Genomic DNA, 15,158 nt, shown 5'->3' with positions numbered 1-15,158 from the left:
GAAGCCAGCTAATATTTACTGAGCATTTACCATATGCTAGGGAAAGTGAGCCTTGCACACACATTAACTTTTATGTGATTCTCACAATGACACTATAAGGTTACAGGGTTATAATTAAACTCCTAGGAATGTATCCTCCTATAAATCAGAGATGCAAAAAGGCACAGTGTTACATTCCTGATCTATATGTGAGGAAATAGGCCCAGAGAGATTCAGTAGCCTGCCGAGGTCTCACAGCTGGAGTGACAAAATTGAGACTTAAACCCAGTGGCCTGAATCCAGAGACCTACTTGCCTATAGCTGTTTTGTTATGTAAATCTATTAACCCTTGACTGCCATTTTTTTTGGTTTGGTTTGGTTTTGAGAGGGAGTTTTTTTTTTTTTAGTGAACTTTTTATTTTAGACCAGTTTTAGACTTACGGAAAATGTAAGCAGGGATGCTGAGAGTTCCCAGAGACTCCACAAGCAGTCTCCCCTGTTATTAACATGTTTTATTAGAGTGGTACTTTTGTTTCAATTAATGAAACCATCGTTGGTATATTATTATCAACTGAAGTCCATACTTTGTTCAGCGTTCCTTCGTTTTTTACCTGATATCCCCTTTCTGTCCCAGGATACCACATTGCACTTACTTTTTAATGTAAATAAACCTATCCTGTTTTCCTTTGGTGTTTCTTGCTCCTCCCTTGGGTATAGTAAGCTCCTCATATCCGAAGATGGGAAAACTTTTTCTCCCCGTTGTGTTATGACTTCCTTCTCTTTATAACAAACATTTACCCAACCTGAAATTCCTAGACTCACTAGTGTAAGGTAAGGCTCTAACGTTTTTGTTTTCAAAATAGCTAACCACTTACTCCAGTACTAGTATGGGGTATGGAGTATTAAACAATCCTTTCTCTTCCCACAAATTTGTAATACCATTTTTAAAATTCAATATGATAATCTCTCTTTCCTTCTGTTTTTATCCTTGATGGTTTTTCCCTTTCCTTCCTCATTCACTCAATAAATATTGATTGACTACATTCTTATGTTCAGGCACTGTGAATGTTATTTACTATTTATGTGGAAATTAACATGAGCAGAGGAAAGCCTCTTGAAATGTATAAAATCTAAAAATTTTTAATAATATTGGGGCACTGGACATTTGCCAGTCAGATAAGTGGAGGTGACCTTGCGAATGGAGTTTGGAAAAAAAGGACATTCGTGACTGAGCTTTGCTTATAGATTTTACATTGACCTACAGCAGTCTGCAGGCCATTTGAGAGTTTTATTTTAAACAGTTTAGCTTCCTGTATGGGAATGGGGGTGCCTTCAAATACTCTCAGGTCATCTGCGAGCTTTCTCAGGCTCACATTTTTCATGTACAGTCTCGATTTTATTTTTTGTAGTAACATGATATGAAGTTCTAGCAGATTCATATAAGGAATGGCAAGTGACAAGACACTGTTCGCTTCTCCTCCTGTATCTCCCACTCCCTCTCGCTGTGGCAGCTTGGTGACCTTGGAGAGTGAGAGGACCCCTCCCTTTAACAGTTCTTGATTCTCAGAATTCTCACTTTTAGGGATATCTTGGATATAATTTTTTGCCTGTACATAGCACAGTTTCTTATGGCCAATCATATGGTATGTCTGCTGTAAATATTATTATATTATGTATAGATATACTATATGTTATATTATACTGTAATATAATATTATAGAAATTATATTTGGCTTGGTGAAATTTAACGGTATTCCATAAAAACTGTAGAGTCATATCTATTTTCTGAGCAGGGAAGTCCTTTTTCTAATATGACCCATACGTCTGTCCGCACTGCATGTCCCCGTAGAAGTCTGACAGCATGTTCTGTCGCTGATGAGAGTTCCTGGGAATCTTGCAAAGATGCTTTGTTTAGAGCAATAGCTCTTAACACTTGGACCATAGGTCCCTTGATAATGTGATAAAATTCTTATAGAGGTTTCCAAATGAAAATACACACATATACAATATATAAGAGTTAGGAGAGTCAGAGATCCTGAGGCCTACCATCATCTCATTTAATTCTTTCATGGACCCTGTGAAGTATGTACTTACCCATTTGAGAGAGGAATAAACTGGGGCCTAGAAAGGCTGAGAAACGAAGGCCACGGGGCTGCTGAATGGCAGAGCTGGGATTCAAGTCTAGGGAACTGGCTGCAGCAGCAGAAACAATATTCCCAGTCCCTTCCAGAGTGGGCCTGCCGCAGAGGCAACTCGTGAACCAGCAGAGGTTTCTGTTTATCTGCCAGCAGTAAGTTTTTATGGCTCTTTCCCTACTGATAACACTTTCAGGAAAGTAAATGTTTGAGAAAATAGTGTCCAACCCATGCTGTAGGTAAATACCTATATACTGTATTGCGTTTACACAGAGCAGATAGGATGCCTCTCCTGGGTTTCCTTGCTGAATCGTTTGTGCCTGAATCTTGCTTTCCTAACAACTGCAAGATGTTAGGTTTCTATGGCTACATGAAAACTGTTCCTAAATAGGGGTTTGGGAAAAGGAAACTAGGAAAGGCTTAGACAAGATATCATGGTGGGAAGCTGCCAGGCATTTTACCTGCCAGACGTAGTCTTCTAAGCGTTTCTCTGAGTCCAGTAGTGTCTGCCTGTGCCTGTCCCTTCCCCTGTTCCTTCCTTTGCTGTTTAAACCTGTGCATGCACTGGTTTCACCATGTGTGAAGCCGCGGTGCTTCATAAGTGTCCAGTGACCCATAATGAGGACATTTGGGAACACAGGTCAGGCTCCAGATAACCTGGGCCACCTTTTCCGTTGGTCCCCCACGTGTAGGTTGGGAGGTTCCCTTGAGGACAAGGTTAGAACTGAGGTGTGTGTCCAAGTTTCAGAAGTAGCTGACAATAGCGAGGATAGAGAGAGACAGAGCTCGTAGGGATAGCCTGGAGTGGCGGCCTCTTTCACCTGTTGTCTACCTCCTCCCTGCTTCTTGTCGGGTAACAGGCGTTGTTCTCCAGTCCTCCCGTCAGGGGGCGCCAGCCACCATCTGCTTCGTTTCTGGCTGAGGCTGGCCAGAAGTGAGCAAGACTATTCAGCCAAACCCTCTGCGGGGTGGGATAGAGAAAGTCACTGGTACTGTTGTAGAACATGTAGGAGAAAAGGACGGGTCAGGAAGCGAGGAAGGACGAAACTGAATTTTTTGATACTAGTTTCCTTCTGCTGCCTGGGATCCGGCCTGTCAGGGGTGTGTTGTTCCTCTTCACTCCTGCAGATTGCACGGTTCAGAGCATACTTTTTTGTGGCTTCTGATTAGTTGGAAGCCCTCGTCCTCCTTCCCGTGGTTCGTTGGTGTTCACTGGCTGAAGTGTACCGTAAACACCTTGTGTTGGATGCAGAGCAGGCTCACTGTGGCTTTTGTATTTACATAAATACAAATCTTGAAGAAATTCTAAAAAATTGTTGATTGGATTTGTGACAGGACTTTCTGGTGCCCTCTGGTGGCTGCTGTAGCTGCCGGCTGGCAGATGTGTGCCTACAGCGGAAGTTCCATTCAGGGAGAAGGGCGAGACCAGCGCTTCCCCACCCAGCAGGGTGCACACCTTCCCTAAGGAGAGGGGGTTGTCACGGCGCCTGGGGCACCGTCTCCAGAGACCTAAACCCAGGCTACTCTAATCCTTCCTTGACTGGCTCTTCCAACATCTCTTTTTTTCAGTCTTTGTTGCCCGTGGCCTACACTTTTAAATTTCTCCTGTGTTTGGCAGTCCTTTCCAGTTTATGATCTTGTTCTTCTAAGTAAAAGTTGTTTTTGTACCCCTGCTAACTGTCTTGTTTGATCGATTCCCTATCTCTGTATAAATGGTCAGCGGGCCTGGGGAGCGTCTGGTGTAGGAATTGGAGAGCTGGAGGGGTGTGTGTGACTGTGTTTGCATGTGTGTGGTGTGTGTGACTGTGTATATGCATTTCGGTGTGACTGTGTGCATGTGTGTGGTGTGTGACATGTATATGTCTATGTGTGTATTTGCACAAGTATGTATGGGGAGATGCATGTGCACAGGTGTGGGGGGAGGTGTGTGTATGTGCACAGGGGTGTGTGGGGAGGTGTGTGTATGTGTACAAGTGTGTGTGGGGAGGTGTGTTTATGTGCACAGGTGTGTGTGTGTGTATATACCCACGTGTGGGGGGAGGTGTATGTGCACAGGTGTGTGTGGGAGTGGTGTATATGTACCGAGGTGTGTGTGGGAGGGGTGTGTGTGCACGAGCATGCGCCTCTGCTGCCAGCCCACACTTTCCCACAAGTCCTTCCTCACAAAGCACGGACAGTTTCACACATAGAGGTGTCAGAAGACTATGGTTTCCCTGCTGAGCCAGAGAGCTCTATTCAGGGCTGTATTGTGTTTTGTACAGGATATGACTGCTCTAGCTGGCAGCCTCGAATCCCAGATTTCTCACATTCTTTGCAAAGCAGGGAGGCTGTTTTGAAGCAGCATTGTTCATCAGCATGAAGCTGTCTCCTGGGAGCAGCAGGTTCTTGTGCATCTCTCTTTTGCAGCCAGTGGCATCACCACCCTCAGGTCCCCCTCCCTCCCTCCTTTCTCCCTCTCCTGCTATCGTGTTGTTTCCTTTTTTGGTCATACTTGAGCTTTCCTCCAGTTCATCACTCCAGGGAGGCAGGAGATATGTAAAGCACATCAGCCCCTGGCTTCATGCTGTCTGCAATGTGCCCTTTTGTATGTCGGGTTCAGAGGGACCAATCAGTCCGTGGCTCGCCTTGTCCGCACTGTGAGCCACTCAATAGGCGTTTTTTTCAATGAGGGGATTTAACTGAAGCGTGGATGCTGAAGATAACACAATTCTGAATATCTTACTTGAGAAAAAAAAGTCAGCATCCAAAGGGAGAAAAGAAAGATTCCAGCACAATAGTTTACACTTCTAAAGACACTTTAATATCTGAGAGTTAAGTAATTTCTTTAAACTCAGCTGTTGTGAGGGAGAGTGATTCTGGGAGCATCCGAGGCAGCTGTGTAGCACGCAGATGTACCAGGAGCTGTGGAATGAGGCTGAAGAACGTTGCCACAGAGTCTCCGTGTGTCCACTCCCTGCACCAGCAGCCCGGGAAACGTGTCTACCAGCTGCCATTACTGGAGGCCCACCGAGCACTTAAAGGGGTTCTTGAACCAAGAGGCCAGGGACTAATGCAAGCGCCCACCATGTTGGCCTTTCCCAGTGCAGAGTCTCAATTTTGCAGAGGCTGTCCGCTGATTTGCAGAACGGACTCCGCCTGACCCTGGGATGCCTGCTGGATGCATCGCAGCTCCCATGGAAGGGGCCATTTCTCCCGCAGGTGGCTCCTGTGGGCAGCTGTTCTTTCACCTGTCTCTGCCCCTGAGGATGCTGGACTTTCTTTAGAATCCTGCCAAAGGGCCACAGATTTGATACAGAAAATAGGGAGGGGTTAGTGGTGAAAAAGTTTATCGAGGATATCAGGAGACATACATCGGATGGGCTTGGGCCACGTGCCCTGTGCTGAACCCAGCGTGGTCGCGTAGGAAGGAGGGGGCGGGGGCGGTGCTGGTGGAATGGACCGACTGTTCAATTAGGTCGGAGTCACTGCTTCCCCCGCCCCTCGGCATCAGGAGCCACGCCATCCAAACCACAGACCCGGAGAATGGGAGGGGCTGGCTCCTCAAGGAAAAGATGAATCTTCGCTCAGAGAAGGGGGGAATGGTGTCAGACAGACAAGAATGAGGAAAGACCTCTTACAGCTACAGTTTGGCTGTTCTGAGTTAAGGTCCCCAGTGATGCTGAGGACTCGTGCGTTTTGTTGGGGTAACCCAGAATATTTTGGATGAAAGGAGCTAGCAAATGATATTCAGTCTGTGCATACCATTTGGAGGAGGACATGTTGAACTTGCTCTTCACCAAAAAAGCGTTTTGTCTCTAGTTTGGACATTGGAGACACGGTTCTCATATAGAGGATGAGGGCCAATAGCGTTGTTAGCGTGGGCAGTGTCCCTGAAATCACTTCACAGGGACCTACTTCCTCCGGCAACAGTGTACTGGAGAAAACAATGATTCAGGCTTTTGAGCGCGCTTCCTGCGTTGGCGTCACCTGGGAGGTGCACAGACGGCCGGGCCACCCCCAGAGCTCCTGCGTCAATAGGTCTGGGGGGGGACTCCAGGAGTTGCATTTCTAATTTGCAGGTGATGCTGCCACTGCTGGCCCAGGGACCACACATCTAGTACTAGGGGTTTAAGCAAAGGGCTTAAACACTCCGCTTACAAGAAAGCAGGAAAGAAAGAATGAAAGGAAGGGAGGGAGGGAGGGAAGGAAGGAAGGAAGTCAGCCCGAGGTTCAGTAAATACATTATAAGATGTTCAGACTTTACTGTTGATTAAATGTGCTCGAATAAAACCAACAGTGGCATGTATCATTTCTACCTGTTCGCCAGTTTTAGAAGACTGGCTCTACTCAGTGTTGATTAAAGTTTAGGGAAAAGCTGTCTCATACACCGTCGTTTAAAAATGTACATTGGGACAGCCTTTCTGCAGGGCAGTTTGGCTCTATGTATCCAAATGTGAAACAAGGTTTTTAGCACTGCAATCCCACTGCTAGAGTTTTAACTCTAACAAAGAGTCTTGCATGTGTGAGAAAATATATGCATAGTGTCGTTCCTTACAGTTTTCTTATACTAAGGAACAATGAACCTCCTAAATATCCCTCCATGGGGAGCAATTGATGGGAATTATGCAAATACACAAAGGCTTTAAGCAGCTAAGAGAAGGCGGTCAAGCAGTCGGCTCTGTCAGCTCAGAAACGGTCTTGGCTGCACATCCGGGTTCCCTACGTCCTCCTCTGTGGGAGGACCCCCAAGGGGAGCAGAGTGTATAGTGAAAACAGAGGTAGGGAATAGGTCCTCACCTGTATCAGAGGACAGCATATATATTTAAATACTGTTTGTTTAAAAGTATCTATTTATCTTACCTATCTCTCTCTCTCTACCCACCCAAGCCAGTAAGAGGAGGATTTGGGGGTTTGTCTGTTCATTTAGTCACCAAATAGGAGGTAGACAGGGTTCAGAGAGAACATTTCTAGTCGGGAAAGACAGACAAGTAGGAAAATATAAATAACTTTATTCCAGATGTAAAAGGTGCTTTGAAAAAGATAAAGGCAGGGAGGTATTGCTCACCAACATTTTAACAGTAGCTATTTATCAAAAGCATGCTATGGGTAAGTTTTCCTTTCATCTTTGTGCTTTTCTGTGTCATCATAAATTCACTTTGACAAATACCATCATCCTTAACGTGGCCCCTGCGTCTTCCTTTCCCACTTCAGCAACCTGAGCCTGAGGGTTGTTCCCCTCCCTCACGTTAGCCACCTTTGCTCCAGAACAGAGGCTCCGGTGGTTCCCTCTGTGGGACTCTCTGCTGTGACCCTCCACATGTCCCTGGCTCAGCCCTCAGCAGGGCACTTCCTCACAGCGGCCCCGCCCCCACTCCCGCTTTATCTCCAACAATCCCCTCATCGCCGCACCTTCCTCGGCCTTCCTCAGAGCCCCCTGCACTTTTCTTGTATATCATGAGTGACCATTTGTAAGTGACATATTTATTTCTTTGCCCACTCAGTTCACTAGTATGCATGTTCCATAAGGGCAGGAACTGGGTCTGCTTTGTCATTTGTAACATTTGTGGAATAATTGAATGAAAGAATGAGTGTATGTATTATTTTGCCTTAAAAAAAGGTCTTTAAAATATTTTTAAAAAGCAAACCACAATTTTTTAATAAACAAAATAATTCTTTGCTTTTAAAAAAGATTTTATTTCTTTATTTTTAGAGAGGGAAGGGAGGGAGAAAGAGAGAGAGAAACATCAATGTGCAGTTGCTGGGGGTTATGGCCTGCAACCCAGGCATGTACCCTGGCTGGGAATCGAACCTGCGACACTTTGGTTTGCAGCCTGTGCTCAATCCAGAATTCTTTGCTTTATAAAATAGTTCCTGTTGCCTTTTAAAATGCGATGACTTGGGTGGGGGGAGTTGTGTCTCTGTTACACATACCAAGTGTGCATCTCCGTAGGGTGGGGGAGGGGCGGGGGAGAGGCGGGGGAGACAGTCTGGAACTCATGCTTCCTGCCCGAGGGTTGTGAGTCCTAGTGCGAACTCAGGTAGGGGCCTGAGCTCTTCTCTGGCAGTTGTGGATGACTGTGGCAGGGGCGCTTATTTGCTCATCTGAAAGCCAGGATATCTGGCTGGTGATCTTTGTCAGAGGTCCATGCCAACTAAAAATTCCTGTGGTTTGTGAGATCTAGGGTGGATGCTTAGGTTTGGAGTCAGTGACTTATCATTTAAATTGTTCAGAAAACAATTTCAAACAAACACCTGCTACCCTGACCAGTATGGATCATTTGGCTGGTTGTCATCCCACAAACCGAAAGGTCACTGGTTAGATTCCCAGTCGGGGCACATACCTAGGTTTTGGGTTCAGTCCCTGCTTTGGGGCAGGTACGAGAGGCAACCGGTAGATGTTTCTCCCTCACACTGACGTCTTTCTCTCTTTCTCCCTCCCTTCCCCTCTCTCTAAAAATAAATGAATAAAAATAAAAAAATAAAACGAATACATTTTCCTCAGCAGCTGTCCATGCGTTGGCCAAAGGAAATAGAAAAAATATATGCTATTACTTCATTGTGGGGGCTAAAAACATACTTTTCCTCCTGCCTTCTGAGTTTTTCTAGCTGGGCTAATAATCAAGTTGAGAGATCGATTAACAGGAGAAAATCAAATTTTAATATGTGTGCATAGGGAATTCACATAAGCCATCCCAAAGACAGTGAGGCAAAATTGGACACTTACTGGGGATGGGATGTTAGAATTCAAGAGTGAAAACGGGCAATTCACAGGTAATTGAGGCAGAGTGGGACACAGGTGGTGGGCAGTCTTGCTTCAGTGGGTCACAGGAGATGGTCTAGCTACCGGCCCCTTCCTGGAGCCCTCCCCCCCCACCACACTCAGCTCAAATTAGGCTGAGGTGAACATCTGAAGATTTCCTTCCTGGAGCAGGCCTTTCTGTCTGAATCTCTTGGGCAGGAAAGGAGGGTCAAACATTCTTTCTGCATCTTTTAGTTCCTACTAACCAGCTTAAAATCAACACCCCAAAGAATAGCTTTAGGGTGGCAAATTACCTTGCCCTTGGTAGCTCTGTAATACAGCAAAGTAACTTAAAGAATTGTGAGTCAATAAGAAAACAATTTCTTTTTTTAAGATTTTAAAAAATTTATTTATTTTTAGAGAGGGAAGGGAGGGAGAAAGAGAGAGAGAGAAACATCAATGTGCGGTTGCTGGGGGCTGTGGCCTGCAACCTAGGCATGTGCCCTGACTGGGAATCGAACCTGCAACACTTTGATTTGCAGCCCGTGCTCAATCCACTGAGCTACGCCAGCCAGAGCCTAGAAAACAATTTCTAAAAAAAAAAATTCTGTGGGTAAGTGCTGGAAATCACTAACACCAGTTAGCGTTAAAGCCAAAGAACAATAACGATTAATTCATTTATGGAATGTGGGTCAGTTTTTATTTTAGCCTCTGAACTGGGAAAAGAGTCATTTAGCATACAGTGTTTCTGGACTTATAAAGTCATATTGTTTTCTTCCCAAAGAAGATAATGTCCTTCGTACAGTACTCACATCCATTCTACCTGAAGACATGGCCTTTGTGGGAAGCTCCGTGTTGGCTCCCCGCTTCCTTCAGCTTTTTTGTCTACACTTCTCATGTTTAAAGATACAGCTGCCTCATTTCCAGAAAGGCAGTATTATACATCAGAAGACATTTCAGGAGGGGGAAATGTGGGCTCACCCTGTTTTCAGGATTGTTGGGCCACCTCATCCACACGGGCAGTCTTGAGTCTCATGGTTGGGGAATTTTTTGGCTTTAGGAAAAGGACACCGCTGAGACAGAAGATGAATTTTTGGAGAAATGTAAACATAATCCTTCTCACAATGATGTGGGATGAAATTAAGGCAGGTTCTTCCTGTATCACTATCAGAGAGAGTGTAGATGCCGAAATACTCCCAAAGAGGTCATGTTGTAAATGGGGAGGTGAGGCTGCTATGACAAAGAGACCCGATGGCACAGCCAAGAAGATGGACTTTTATCTCTCTCTCACTTAACAGTTGAGGGCAGCAGGCGATTCTGCTCCACGAGGTCAGCCTGGCCTAGCCCCATCTGCATTATTGCTTCAGCGTCTCCCAAGTGTGGGCCTTGGAGGGGAGGAAAAATTTTTCCTTCTTCCTTTCTAGATTCTTTGGCTGGTGTAATAATTAACATACCACAGATCAACAGGAGAAAATAAATTTAATTTTGTATACATGGATACGCATAAAAATAAGAGATCCACAGGCAGTCAGGCAATTGAGGCTTATGTGCCATCCTGGACTAAGGAATGCGCTAGGGTCCTGGGACATCAAAGGGAGGGAGGTAACTCAGGGGAACATAGGAGAGCAGGTGTTTGGTAATGAGAAGTTTGCCCTGCCACACAGTTACTCTCCTAACAGCTTGCTTTTTGAGCCAGCCACCCTATAGGTAGTTAAAGAAGGAGTAAACATTTTCCTTAAGTCTACTGGGTCTTGATTGACTTTAGTTCAAAGTAATCCACATGCCAAAGGGCACGTTTTGGGGTGGGATTTTCTGTGCCCCTTCACTCTCATCTATACAACTGAAGCAGGCTTACCCCCAGCCTAGGGGATGAGAGAAGGAGGGTACAAGACAGTTTTCATTTTAAAGACATTGCCCCCAAATTGCATTTGCCATGGGCTCACATCCCATAGGTCAGAACTAAGCCACGAGGCCCCACCTGGCTGCCGAGGAGGGCTCCAGCTGGGAAATGTGGCGTCTAGCTGGGTGGCCAGATGCCCGGCAAAAACTCAGGGGTTCATTCACCAGAAGAAATAGGAAAATAATGAATGCGGGGGGCAGTTAGACTCTTCCATGGTGGTCTTGTAGAAATTCAAAGGATGAGGGTGCAGAAGGCATACAATGCTAGAGAAGCATTACAGTTTTTCTTTTTTATCTCAGTTAAAGTGTGTGTGTGTGTTCACTGGTATAAAAGGAGTAAGCCTGTGAGTTATGTTTCACAATTCATGTAGGATTTCTCTTTTGACAATTTTAGCAAGTTTCCAATGGTTCAAGTGTTTCATTTCCTCTAGGAAGACAGAAAAGGTCAGTGTGACTCCTTCCCTCTGAATATTGAAGCCAGCTGTACCCCTCCCGAGACAGGGGGCTCTCTCTTGCCCTCTGGGCCAGGCCGAATTTATCCTGAAGCTAATGACGCTTAAATTTCAGGACCCTTCACTCGTAGCCTTCTTCCCAGGTCTCCAGAGGGGCCCTGGCACTGTGTTCGTGAGGTCCTTCTGCATTTCTCTGAAAGAGAGCTCCCATTCTCATGGCCCTCCAGGCAAATGCCTCTGAGTGATACAGGTGTCACACTTTGGTCACCAGCAGGTCACTTAGGTTAGATTCCCAAGCTACCCACTGGGCATTTCTTTCCTTTCCACCCACTGCGTGACATCCGAGCTTGTTGCTGCTTGTATGAATTTCTGGCAGGTCTGGGTTCTCCAAGTAGAGTCCTTTCGGTTAGAACGTCCTTGTAACTGTTGGAAAAAGAGAATCTTCTTGTTCCACTTACAGATTAGAGCTTTAATCTTTTGTCAGCCTAAAGCATTATTCCTGGAGTGGAGTTTGACTGTACGTGGGGAAGAAGGGGTGAGAGGATGCAAATACACACACACATGATTTGCATACAATTTCAAGAAGATTATGATCTTCTGATATCCTTCTTTGCTAAACCCAGATGAGGAGCCCCTGCTCCGGAAGTTGAAAATGTAACCAGCCTGACCAGTTTGAAATGATATCTTCCTCCTGAGACTATGGGGCAAGAGGGTGGGGATTAAATGTAAAGCACATAGCCCCGAGTCTGAAGCACAGTGAGCGGTTACAATCATTCACTTCTCCGTTGGGGTTTGGATGATCTTACTAGTGTTCATGAGTTCCTCAGGGCAGTGGTTTTCAACTGCTGCGCTGCAACAATTTTTAAAACATGCAATACCCGACTATTTAGTCAGGGGCACTGACCTCTTTTCCCTTGGATTGTCAAAACAAAATGACAACAGCCGACACAACAATAGCTGTCAGGTGTGAATGAATCAAAATTATACCTATTTTTTGTCAGATAGGCAAAAAACCCACCCATTTTTTGATGTGTCACAGAATTTTAGTGATTAGTTCATGTGTGCCATGAGATGAAAGAGGTTGCAAATTGCTGCCTTAGGACATAATCCAGTCTCAGCTCTTGGTTGCTACTATTTTTCACAGCCTGTCGATTTGCTCTTTAATTTGAAGGCAAACATTTAGAAACGTTATTCTTCTTGTGTAGCCAAGTCTGCAATCTTTATTTTGTGTGAAATCTTGATTTCATTAATTACCTCGAAGTTTGGACAGTTATCCTTCCAACAGAGCTTTGACAGATTCTGTTGCTTCTAGATTCTTTTCTTCCTGTGATTTGATTTGTATTATTTATCCATCTAATCCATCTGGAATTTATCTTGGTATATGCTCTGAGGTGAGGGTTTATTTTAACTTGATCTTTTTTTTTTCTGATTGCCAACTGTCGATGACAAGAGAACATCCAAATCTATAGAAAATCTTTACAAGACTTTATTTGAGCCAAAATTTTGAGGACACGCCCAAAAGCAAGATCTCAGCGGATTGAGAAAATGCTCCAGAAATTGGCAATCCTACAGTTCTTTTCTTGCAGACTACAAGAAATCCACTGGGGGTAGGCTAAGGGGGTGGGAGAAAGCAAAGGGAAATCTCCAGAATTGGCTCAAATGCAGAATGGAGAAACATATGTATTGGCGGGTACAGGAAGTTAACAATAACAATCAGTCGAGGGAGGAGCCACGCAGGTGACAAGATGAGAAGTTTCAGCCCAGGCTGGCATAGCTCAGTGGATTGAGCGCGGGCTGCGAACCAAAGTATTGCAGGTTTGATTCCCAGCCAGGGCACATGCCAGGGTTGCAGGCCACGGCCCTCAGCAACCACACACTAATGTTTCTCTCTCTCTCTCTTTCTCCCTCCCCTCCCTCTCTAAAAATACATAAATAAATCTTAAAAAAAAAGATGAGAAATTTCATGGTCTCCTGCTCTGTGGTCCTGAGCCCTGGTGCCAGCAGCTGTGCCTGGAAAAGAAAATTACTCTTTCAAAAGTTATGGTATCCTAGATGCACAGGAACAGTGGACAGGGTTTGCTCATGGTACAGACTGACCTTTGCTAAGGAAGCCGTAGGCCTGGGACAGGACTACCCATCGTGACCTGCCAGTTAGGGGTTCGGGAGCATCCAGCCGGTGTGGTTACGTTCTATCACTGGGTTTGCCAGGCCTGTCATGGGGCCCCTGAGCGTATCAGGGTCATGACATAGCCCTTTTCTCATTCACACCACCAAGTACTCTCTAACCGTTTATTAATAATCTTTCCTTCCCCACTTACCGTACATTTTCTTACTCATATAATAAATTCCTATATCTCATAAGGTCTTTTTCTGGGCTTTCCGTTCTGTTTTACAGAACAAAGATATGCCTATTTTTGCATAACTATGTCAATATCTTGTAGATCCAATCTCTTTCTTGACCCTGTCTTATTTTTTTAACACTGATGAATCCCAATAAAAATCGCTTAAGAATGTTGAATGAAAATTGCATCAGACCTATACACTAATGGTGCAGTGTTTCCACCTTTACAATATTTCATTTTACCAACCTAGAACATTATAATATCTTTCTATTTATTCAGCTAGTTGTTTAACTTCTATTCATGAGTGAATAAAATGGTATTTTAATATTTGGAGTTTTAAAACTAATATGAAGAAAACAGGTTTCCCCCCTCCCTACTTTGTACTATAACAGAGAAGGAAAAGGACATATTTTCTTTCAATTTTTACACACAAGTAGTTTCAGAACAAAAAAAAAATGGCAGTTAACCTGTTCCCCTAAAGAGATGAAGCTGAGAGCGACAGAAGGCCTCACTCATATCATGCCCTGGAGTTCGCTTCCTAGTTTCCCACCTTCTTATCTCTTAGAAACACTGGGAGAATAAATATCGGTCACAGATGCACGAGTCACTGTAATGAAATGCCCCAGGTCCCCAGAGTGAGGATGTAGGCGGAGTGGGTGTGCCGGTTATTTTGCAATTCTTTTCTTCATGCTTTTATTCTTTCTTCTGGTGCACACTTCTCCTCACACCCTCCTACCAGGAGGTCTCCGCTGCCCTCTCCTGTGCCTTCCCAGTCTGTTACCTTCTAGCTTCTTAATGACAGTGTTTCACCAACTGAAAATGGGACATGTAGTTACCAGGAGAGTCAATAGGAAACTGGATATCAGGATGACCTCAGAAAATCTGGGTCCTGTCACTGATGTTCTTCTAGTCTTCCAGATACATCGTTTGGGGGGTTTATTTTATTGTGGAGGTAGGGTAGAGGGGAGGGAATAAAATGGCTGAGGGAGAAGGAATATTATTCTATTTCAGATTCCTAACTTCCATCAGCCTTTTTAACTCAAGCCTTAGATTCTACCTCCCCACAGCTCAAGTAGCTGAAGTGAAGTAGATTTCTCCAAATTGGAGTAATGTTTGGTGATAGAAACTGAAATTCATAAGCAACTTAGAAAGGGTTCTTGTGTGAGGCTTTACATATAAAGGAACGCCCACTTTCTTATTGCCTAATCTGCTAAAAAGGAATGTAAGTTCAACAGAAAACAACAAAATGTGCTAAATCAGTAACAGTTGTTTTACAAGATGACATACCTGTTGAACAGGCTCTGTAACTGCAGTGTTGTTTAGCAGGAAATACCAAACATATCTATGGGAATAGAAGATATTTTTAAATTTAAAGATAGGTTACTGCTTTAGGTGGGTATTTTGTTCATTTCTGGTTTGCTTGTTTTCAACTTTGGATTTGCGGTAGTTGGTGGGAAGAATGAGGAATAACATTGGGGTTATTTTCCTCACGTAGAATGGACAGACTGACCTGATTCTGTTTGTATCTTTTGTAGTCCACAACTGTTTCTCAAATACTCTCACACTCCAGGGTAGGGAACTAACATGGGCTTTCTTATAAAGTCAATGACCATATCGTCAGGCTAGTCCATGG

General features: G+C 44.5%; 1 protein-coding gene and 1 long non-coding RNA gene across 7 annotated transcripts in view; both read left to right on the top strand.

Annotated features, from left to right (window-relative positions):
• TACC1 (transforming acidic coiled-coil containing protein 1) overlaps window positions 1-15,158 on the top strand; it is a 100,247-nt gene that overhangs the window by 30,446 nt on the left and 54,643 nt on the right. The window lies entirely within an intron of this gene.
• On the top strand, window positions 4,094-4,849 carry LOC118497422. The gene is made up of 2 exons (XR_004899947.1): window positions 4,094-4,169; window positions 4,201-4,849. It is a non-coding gene; the product is annotated as an uncharacterized LOC118497422 (long non-coding RNA).

This window comes from Phyllostomus discolor, chromosome 11 (assembly GCF_004126475.2).
Source record: "Phyllostomus discolor isolate MPI-MPIP mPhyDis1 chromosome 11, mPhyDis1.pri.v3, whole genome shotgun sequence".
Taxonomy (NCBI): domain Eukaryota; kingdom Metazoa; phylum Chordata; class Mammalia; order Chiroptera; family Phyllostomidae; genus Phyllostomus; species Phyllostomus discolor.
The sequence above is the reverse complement of the archived record's forward strand: the minus strand, read 5'-3'. Positions and strand labels throughout refer to the sequence as shown.